Source organism: Sesamum indicum, linkage group LG5 (genome assembly GCF_026168435.1).
Source record: "Sesamum indicum cultivar Baizhima isolate 11 linkage group LG5, ASM2616843v1, whole genome shotgun sequence".
NCBI lineage: Eukaryota > Viridiplantae > Streptophyta > Magnoliopsida > Lamiales > Pedaliaceae > Sesamum > Sesamum indicum.
In genome coordinates, this window is record NC_142661.1 from 15799174 (window position 1) to 15810405 (window position 11232).

Here is an 11232-nt window from a genome sequence, read left to right on the forward strand (position 1 = left end):
TATATAAAATAATAAGTTGATATTAAATTTGTAAAAAATTGTAACGATAAAATGATGAAAGAAGATTAAAAAAAAAACTATCAAAAGATAATGGGTACGAAAAGTTAAATGAAATTCTTTAGAAACTAAATTAAATGTCAAAAAATACAAAATAAAATTAAAGACATAAAAAATGTGCTCTCCCTTAATATATAGTATAGATAATTATATGTTGACGTGTCGTTTTAAGGGACGGGCCTTAGTCTTACTGGGCGGAGCTTCGTCTTACATCCCACTTTGAATTGGGCTTTGTTGGATATTTTCCGGACCTAAATGACAAGAAAACTCGCAACCCACTACCAATGACTAGGCCCAACCCAAGCGCTGCCGGGTGGTGCTGTTGACGCCGTGTGGCACGGGACACCTTGTTAGTTGGTGGTGCATGGAATCGAGAACCCCTAACCCCACGTGTACGATGACAGCCAAGTGTAAGAAAGGCTACCGCCCCTGCCAGTGTGCAGTGCTCCACGTGGGCCCCAACTGACAATAACTCACCCTCCTCTCCAAGTCACGTGGTGGGAGGATACGTGGAGGGTCGTAGTACGATGTGGTGTTTCTATGATTTAATGCAGTGTCGTTTTGCATGTGTTCCCTGCTCCACTGGCACATCCTTTAAACATTCCTCGTGGAGATATCACGTGACAGCGACTCCCCCCCACCATTTCTGACCACTAAATTCCCCCCCCCCCCCCCCCCTATAACTCCCCATTTCACCTATGTATATATATATCAACCCAACACGTGTACCGTGCGAGTGATTTTGGAATTAAATGCGTCGATTTATAGCCATCCATTTACTTACTTTGGGTAATAATAGAAACAATTATTATTAGTGACATTATGATTTTAATTTTCGAAATTGTACTCATTAGAAAAGAAATATTATTAGCTGTAATTTTAATAATTTTGAATTAAAAATTACGATAAATTGACAATAGTTAAATAAAATCGATGCACAAAAATAGATTTTTCACCAAGAATTTTTTTTTTATCATGACTAAAAATCATAGTAAAAATATTTGTTTTGACTTTTAATTATGCCAAATATTTTAGCCACCCTTGCAGATAACACGGCCAACAACTGTTGCATGATCATAGTCAATAACTATTTGGTATGACTATTTTGTTTTAACCATGATAATTAATTATAATTAATATTTTTATAGTGACTTTAGATAAAATATTTTGGTTGCAAATAAAAAATAAATTGTTATATACGATATGAATAGTCGCAATTTAAGAGTTGCGGGAGTCGGTATAACCAATCACCAGGAAATCGTGAAAATGAAATAAATATTTGAGATAATTTTATCTATGACAAGTATTAGTCATATATAGTTATTCTTATGATTGAGATATTTGTTCTTATGTATACTTACAACTGATATTTTAATCTCGTATGTTTAAAGAATGCATAATAGATTTATGAAATTATGATCAATATTATTTTTTTAAGTTATATTAATATTTTTAAACCAGCCAATATACAATTATGACAATATTAAGTATGTAATACATTAATATTTCTAAATTAATTAATATATATATATATATATTAAATTACTACTCCATTTTAAATTTAAATTTTTCACTTTTTAAAAATTCTTTTTAGTTGGAAACAATTTGATAATAATATATTATGCAAAAATACTAAAATAATATTAAAAATAATATAATTATTTAAAATATGAGAGACAATTTTATTCAATCAGGGGGTAAGTATTATATTTATAGATTAGATAGTAAATAATACATCAAAGATAATTCAGAGGGCTAAGGGCAAACTATATTTAGCCCTTTATTATATCAATTTTAACCAATTATTTTAATTTTTTTTAATTTATGCACACACATCAAATATACTATCAGTATTAATATAATTTTAACTTCAACATACGCATATGTATATTCATATCGATGAATTATATATATCTCGTATTAAATGTTCTTTTAAATGTGGAAAATTGAGTATCATGAAAAAAAAAAATAGCTTTCAAATTTGAAAACTAACTAAATTTTCATGACCATAATCATGAATTATTGGGAAAACTCCATACCACGCAAAGTAATATAATGGTACCACCATAATTTTCAACTTTGGCCTTATTCCAATTTGTTCAAGGAAAAATATTTTCTGGGCTGTCATAGTCAGAAAATTGATGCATGCTTCTCACAACATGCTAATGTTAATAATTCTATTGACGATCAACGTGGTCGAGACTTTGCTTGACTGGTAAGATTATGAATTCGAGTACTATAAATAATAATATTTGTTTATTTTATAGTATTTATTGTTTCTTTGTTTTAAACGTGTGTTAGTTTAAATGATTAATTTATTGAGTCAATCTTTAAATTTAAGTATTTTGAATAATCTCATAAATCGCGTACTACAAAAAAAGTATAATTATTTCATTGACAAAAGTGTGTGGGGACGTACGAAAGTCATAAGATCGATTATTAGTCTTGATTTTTATTTGAATCGAATCACAATTATATCATAAATAATTAATACGATAATTGTTAATTAAATATTTATTCACCCAATATACCCATACAATAGTAAGATTTGGACGCATGATCGGAGAGTTTCAATTTCGACAATCAATCTAAACCTCGTTGACATTATTAACCCCTACTTAGCACTTATAACATAAAGTTTGATAACATAGAATTTTTAATTTATTAATGTGAAGTATTAATAATTAAAAAAGAAAGAAACTAAATACACATAAGTTAATGAGCAATTGACTCGGGTCTTAAAATACAGATTTTAATTATCTAAAAAAGAACAGCAAACGATAATCAAATTATGCTGTCTCGTACAAATTTAATTTTTTGGTGACATCTCAATTTATCAAATATATATTTTCTAGCACCATTTAATTATAGAAGCACTAAAACGTAATTATAAAATTAATGAACTCAATTACCAAAATAAACCATATTATACATGAAAATATCAACTACATAAATTTTTAAGAATACACATTTTTAATATTTCGATCAAGTAAATTAAGTAGCAGCATTCCGTTGGATAAGTTTTCGAGAATAAACATATATTAAGATAATTACACTTAATAATGTGAAAATATCAAATAATGTAGATCATTTTAGATGAATATAATATATTTTTTACATTGATATTAAAATTATATAAATTTTCAATGGAGAAATATATAATTTTGGTCCTATAATTATAGGAGAGTGACACTTTTGATCCTCTTCGATTTCGAATTCGCAATTGATGACTGTAATTAAAAAATAATAATAATAATGCATTTAGTCCAGATATTGCGAGAAAATACTATACTCGTAAGAAGTTAGCACATGCTTGTCATTCAACTCTTTTAATTTGGGGAATTTTCGTTTTCTGGCCAGCTTTGTCCGTAACATTTTTGCTCCTAATGACATTTGAATTAAATGTAGTATTATTTTTTTTAATTATAATCCTCAATTATAAATTCCAAAATTAAAGATAACTAAAAGTTTCGCTGGTTACAATAACTGAATCAAAATTAAATTTTTTCCACAATATATATATATATATATACATACACTATCTACATATTTATAACCATAAAAAAGAGAGGTGCAGTCGACAAATATAATATCAGGTGGTACACTAAAATTAGGTATAGTGAAGTCACTGGAGTGTGCCACGGCAAAGGAGAACCTTAATGCGGCAAACATAGAGAAGAGCAAAGGTTGGTCCCAAAGTGGTAATAAAAATACATAGATTCTGCCATCAACATGTAAGATTTGGGGCACATGATCACTTTCATAAAGGCCAACCAAATAAGTTGTACGTGTACCCTCTTAGTACATCTGTTTATATGTATGTTAAGGAAGGGGAAAAGGGTACCCTCTTACATCTATATATGTAGGTGCAACTTTCAATATGGCCACTTATTGTGGTGCTCAATTATTGATCTATATATAGCTATATTTAACTGAGTAGACTTGGTAGGTAGACATTTTTTGTTTTTGGATATGGCCCTTATCAGATCTAATTTAAGGTGCATTTTGGGTGTTGTTGTAAGTTATTTTTTTCAATATGGGGAGGGGTTTTGAAGATATTTATAAGATGGGGTATCGTTTAAAAAATTAATTTTTTTAAGGAATGAATGTAAGTCCATGATAAATGGTATTAGAGTAGAACCTTGTTCATACTCAAAGAGGGAATTTGTACGTGAGTATCAGTGTCTGATGTAAGGTCGGTTTAAGGGAGGGCTCACAATGCATGAGGGCATGTGTGGATTGAATGGTGGAAAATATTACGAATTGTCCATTCCACGTTAATTGAAAAGGGGGTTTTGGGGTATTTATAAAATGGGATGTCTCTCTTATTTAATAATCGGTTTTTTTTTTTTTTTTGAGAATAAATATGATCTTGTGACTTAGTAAGGGTCAAACCTAATTAAATAAATTTGGTCGTAGATGATCATCAATCAATTATTTCACCTACTCAATTTGCTCGTTTAATTAATATTGGTTACGTCACCTGGATGAAGGTTTATAATTAAATAAATCTATAGAAGAGAAAATGAAAATCAAAAGCGGGAAGAAACATTACGGGGGACGATTTTAACTTTGGAATTGGAAAAATGAATTTCGATATGATGATGTGGCTAGAAATTGGAGTCAGAAATGAAATAATTTTAATCTTCAAAAAATACAAAATATATTTGGGGCTTTTACGTGCATCATGAACACGTTTTTGAAGTCTTTTAGATCAAACCCATCAATATATCAGGATGAAGGAGGGAAAAAAAATAAAAAATAAAATAGAAAAAAATAACCATCTATTGAACAATTAGTGGTATGCTTCGAGAGGGATGACAACAAGAATTATAAAGAGAGTAGCCAGCTAGCTTACCTCGAAAAGGGAGATAAACAGAAAATAATAATTTTTTTTTTCGTAAATTAGATTCTTTTTACTTTTTTTTATTTCAATAATTATTATTATTTATAAAAAATAGTATTTTGATTTTATGTGAAAAGGAGGGAGAAGAAAACGAGAGAGAGAAGGGAGAGGGGAAGGAGACGAGGCAACAGAAAAATAGAGTTAGGGATTCTAATCTACAGAGAAGAGGGTGAGATAAATATCAAGAGAAAATCGAATCGATAATGGGCCGCATTTTCTCAACAATAATGTTATATGTTGAATACATATTTACTATGAAGAACCAAATCGTCTTGGTTCTCCTATTAGGTTCCGGTCCTAAGGATAAGGGGAGCAAGATCTATCGCAGGAAATGTACTACCTTCATTGCATAACCATATAACAAGGTGTCTGTTGACTCTAGCAGGGTTTGAGCTCCATCCGTTGGTAGGCCTGATAAAATAGGATATTTACTAAGCTACTAGAATTCACAAAAATAAATTGGACACTATAGTTAGCTAAAGTAGAAGAAATAATGACAATGTCATTATGGGTTAATTGAACTGCTTATGTGTCAGTAGATCCTAAGTGGATCTTAAGATTTCCCAAAATGTCTTAAGTTAATTTACATAACTATCTTCCAGTGTGAGCATGGGCACGCCTGGCCCTCCTGGAATCCCCAACAGTGGATCCTCTAGCTATCATGTGAATCACCACCTTAGTGGGGATGTTTTTCGGGCTTTGCTCCTCAACAGAAGCTTTTTTATTTTGGTGCTCCCTCTTGAAGAATTAGTAGGGTGATCTTTGCTCCCGCATGAATCTCAATGGGCGGGGCGTTCATCCCGTTGCTCTCGGTGTTGGTCTTTGTCTACGTAGTCCTTTAGGTAACCGGCTTGAATGAGCATTTTTATCTCCTGTTTGAGCTGGCAACGTCTGTTGGTGTCATGCTCATATTGTTAGTGTAGATGACTAGAAACCCTATTAGTTGCCGATTTTGTAATCTACTATTAATGATATTATTAGATATAATGTTAAAGATGATGAATATAGTTATTCTTTGACGATCTTTTCGTGTTATATTATATGTTATCACTGCATTTTTCAGACAAAACCCACAGACCAGTTAAACTAATGAAATTGGGGTGCAAATTTGATGACGACTATGAAACCAACTTTCAAGGGTTGGTCAGAAACATTACAAGTCAAGAACCCCCTCAAGTTGAATTATATGCTTATTTAATTTTAAGTTGAATTTAAATTATTTAGTATGTGTATGTACCATTCTAAACTTTCAAGGATCGATCCGAAACATTACAAGTCAAGACCCCCTCACGTTGAATTATATGCTTATTTGATTTTAAGTTGAATTTAATTTATTTATTATGTCTTATACCATTCTATATATGAGTTCTCATTCACCAAAAGAAACAATTAGAAATATGTATTTTTTAAGATTTTATTTAATAAATTAATTAAATTATTAACTATCTTTATATAACATTATGGAGGATTTCTCAACAACAATTTAATTTGTGCATCAAACATATTTTTTTATAAGTTAATCTTGAAAGACCATAATACGTGATGTCGTGACATTTAATATGAAAGACCAAAACAGTAATTTGACCTCTTCCATTTTTTCTCTTTTTTTAGTGGAATATCACTTTCATTGTGATTTTAAATTCTATTTGATTTAACTGTTAAGAACTTTAATAAAATATATTTAAGAGATGAAAAACTATTATGATACATTTAAAAGATAACGAACTAAAATGGAACAAAAAAATAAAATTACTGAACTATAAATAGATTTGACCAATTCTTACAGAAAAACACAAAATGTTGGAAGCTTTTTAGGAGATATCACACCAATAAATAAAATTAGTAAAAATTCGAGCCCTCTGAAACGTTTGAGATCATGGATTTAAATCCAGAAGATATTTGTATATTTATTTCATTTTAATGAGTTATTATAATTTAGGATAAATTACAATGAGTTTTCTTGAGACTTGACATAATTACGAATACCCCCTCGTTGATTGAAAAATTACCATACCCCTTGATTTTTAACGGTCGTCTAACAATTAACTCGTTCCGTTAGTCTCTAATAGGTTTCAATCTAATTTTTGTGGTGAACTGATCAAATATGGACTAATAATTATAATTTTATTTATTTTTTTAAAATTTTAATTTTTTTATTTACTAAGTGGATAATTTTTTGGTCCACCCAATCTAATATTTTTTATAATTTTTTATTTATTTAAAGAAAAATACAGTAAGGTCATAGTTGATAATTTCATACCTTCATCGAAAAAATACATAATTTTGTCAAATATTTGGGAGTATTTATAATTTTTTAAACAACAATAGGTATTCGTAATTATGTCAAATTTCAAAGGAGACCGTTGTAATTTACCTTATAATTTATATATTATCCTTAATATATTAAAGGATTGATTAATTTGATGTACTGATCAATTTATAAAAAATTCAACTTCGGTTCTTACAATTTATGTAACGGGGAGGGGGGGGGGGGTTGGTCCATCAATCAGAAACAATAAATCGAGTTAAAAACAATAGAATGAAGATTTAGGGGGGGGAAAAGGGCTAAGAGGGAAATTATTAAGAAAGGCCCCCAAAATGTCAAATCCAGTCACATAATTCCCGGCCCAATTTCACTTTCATTAACACCCCCACCCCCTTCTTTATTATTATCTCTTTCGTATTCGACGCTCCACCGCCCTTTCCCCACCCCCCACCCCGTCGGTTAAAAAACTATAACCCCAAAACTTAACCCCCCATCGCCCTTCATTACGTGTAGTTCACTCAACCTCCCTCAATACCCAATCAAAATCGACTCCAGTTACACGTGTTTCCATATCCTTCCACCTTCCTACTCTAATTCGATGAGCCTGTCAAATTTGAGAAATCTTCTTTATCTTAACCGCGGGTACACAGATTTTTCACCTAACCCTGGTTATCACCGGGGTTAAACCCCACTTCTCCAGCAGTTTATATATAAACTGAACCACGCGTTCACAATTCAGAACAAGAACCATTTCCCCACCACGAAAAAAAGGAAAAAATAATGATGCTTGGAGAAAGAAGCTATGGCGGCACAGCAGTCCATGTTCCTCCGTGGTCTCCCACTGCGGAGGATCCCGGCTCCTACCCGTTCAGCCCCACCGCCGGGAATGTTAACAGCTCCGCTGATGACTACTATCTGTACTTCCAGAACGATTCCTTGAAGGCCTTGCAGCGATTCTTGCCATCCAACTCGAACGACGCCGTGGCGGAGTTTCAGGTTCCTGACTCGGATAACGGCGGGACCGGGGATTTTCTTCCTGTGGACGCGCACTCGTGCGATCATTTCCGGATGTTCGAGTTCAAGGTTCGGAAGTGCACGCGCGGCCGGTCCCATGACTGGACGGAGTGCCCGTTTGCTCACCCGGGTGAGAAAGCCCGCCGCCGGGACCCTCGGAAGTTCCATTACTCCGGCACCGCTTGCCCCGACTTCCGCAAGGGCAACTGCCGTAAAGGTGACTCCTGCGAGTTCGCGCACGGCGTTTTCGAGTGCTGGCTCCACCCCGCCCGCTATCGTACCCAGCCATGCAAGGACGGTATGAACTGCAAGCGCCGCGTCTGCTTCTTCGCCCACTCGCCCGACCAGCTGCGGGTTTTGAGCCCCCGTGCCGAGACTTTCGACGGCTCGCCCCGCCGCCTTGCCTTTATGTCACCTCCGGAGCCGGTGTCGCCGCCTAGCGAGTCTCCGCCTATGTCTCCTATGACTCCTACATCAGTCAACGAAATGGTGGCTTCTATGCGCCAGCTGCATCTGAACAAAGTGAAGTCCATGCCTTCGACCTGGCTGGGCAGTTCTTCGTCTCCCCGGCTTAAGATGACCCCACCAGGATACTTCAGCCTGCCCACCACTCCCACCCGCACCATAACCAGACCCGGAATCAGCTACTTCGAGACCTGGGACAGCCCACAACAAGAGGAAGAGGAACCCATGGAGATGGTAGAGTCCGGGAGAGACTTGAGGGCCAAGATGTTCGAGAAACTAAGCAAAGAAAATCCCCTGGAACGGGTCGACCCGGAACCAAACCCGAACCCGGACGTGGGCTGGATTTCTGACCTGGTAACCTAAAACACAACAATTTTCTTGGTGGATAAAATTTTTGGTGGGCCTCTTATTTTACTTGAATGAAAGTTGAAGGCAGGAGCAAAGGGGTTAGAATCGTCAATTCGGAAGGATATGTAAATAGTAGTTTTTTAATATTGGTATGGTGATGATGATGATGAATGATGTTGTGAGGTTGAAGAGTGTAATCTCATTTTTTGGGGCAGCCTGAAATTCGTCAAAGATGACAACGTTGGAAGGCTTTTATTGTACAGTTGAAGGACGGCAGCAGCAGCAGATGGGTTTTGGTAATTTCATAATTTGGTATAATTATGTAAGTAGGTATTATTGTTGTTGATTGTTGTACATATTGATCCGAGATGCTAATATTAATTAATTATTGTTATATGGGTATTGATAATTATCATATGGGTTTTTGCTCATTACTTCTCAGCCATTCATTTCTCTGTTTTGATTCTTACCGATTAAGATCCGCTGTCAGATATCTTGCATGAAAGTTGGATTGTGTGTGTGTGAGGTGGATGGGAGTAGACACTTATCAGTTTATTAAGTGTGTTTATTGTTGAAAATATAATATATGAAAAAGGTGTGTCTATTTTTGTGAGGGATAACTACACTCTCCTAACAAATGGGTCACTGTTCGAAATTCATTAAAAATTTTGGAATTAATAAAAAAATTAAATATAAATTAATATTTATTTTCGGTTTACCTTTTATTATCACAATAAACTTTTTTGATTAAAATACTTCTGTAGCAGTATAGACGTAACTTTTCTCATGCAGGAAGATGTAATAATTTGATTATACGAATTTGATAAGAAATAAATTAATAAATAAGAAGTATTGTGGTTAATATTCATTTTTCTGTTAACAATAAATTTGATGAGTTATGAATAGAAGTATTTGTTTATTTGTAGATATTGGATATAATTTTTTAAATCATAAGGATCTACATATAATTATATTAAATTTAAGAGAAATGCAGTTGTATTATTTTTGTTTTTATAATTATTAATTTTGAATTGTTTCAATTAAATTGGTTTAAAATTACACGAGCTTTCTATCAATTTCTCAAGTCTATTTGTATTAAGCTGATTTTTCAAATATTTTAATGTTGATTTTTGTTCTGTCTTTATTTTTTTACCGAGTACGCTTAATTTTTATTTATTGTTTAATTTACATTTTTTCTCACTCCTGAAATATTATTTCATAAGACTCTGGAGAGTCGTAGTAAGGGGAAGTTTGATCTGAGTGAAGTGTAGGGCTGTGGTTGACTCTTTAATACATTTTATTATGACACGTGTAATAAGGCGGCTCTTGATTTTAACATATGGTTCTGCTGGGTTTGGTCAAAGCTTGTAAGATTTTCAAAATAATTACATTTTTGGTTAGGTAATTTTAATCTTAAGTCTTTTTTGTCCTGTAATTTGCTTTATTTACATATTTAGTATTTTTTGACGAACTTAGTCCTGAAAGTATCATATTTGATTTTTTTTGATAAATTTAGTTATATGTTGATAATTTTGGTCCATTTCATATTGTAATAGTTATCATTTAATTATGAATTGTCAAGGTCAAAATTATTCATACATGACAAAAAATTTATCAGAAAAAGATCAAACATGAGATGTTCAAAATTAAATTTATAAAAATAAAAAGATTAAATATATAAATAGAGTAAATTATAGGATAAAAAGGATACAAAACCTAAAATAAGAGGACCCAAAAATATAACTTTATCTAATTTATGAGTGGGTCTAGCGTTTCAGTTTGTTAATTACTATATTAGTTTATTATTACAAGAAAAATCAAATTTAGAATGTGGAGAGTAATTATTTGGGAGCTTTTACCTGGAGAAATATAATTTTTTGTTACGGATAATTACTATAAATAAAAAAATTTATGGTGGATATGATTAATTTATACTTTTGGTGACTGTTGTTTCTACTAGTGAGGTCGAACATTTGTCGTAGTTAGAATTATGGCACATGTTTTTGCTATAATTAAAAATAATGGTAAATATTGATTAACAGTCACTACGAGAAATTTGAGTTTTTGCTACATTATAAATGACTACGGCTTAAAAATCGTAGTAAATCAATATTATTATTTATAATTAAATAAAAATCAAAGTTTTAATTTAAATTTTTACCGTGATTAACTAATA

General features: G+C 32.6%; 1 pseudogene; it reads left to right on the top strand.

The window, feature by feature from the left end:
- Positions 1–7951: 7951 nt before the first annotated feature.
- LOC105162021 (zinc finger CCCH domain-containing protein 20 pseudogene) lies at positions 7952–9450 on the top strand (annotated as a pseudogene).
- The last annotated feature ends 1782 nt before the right edge of the window (positions 9451–11232 follow it).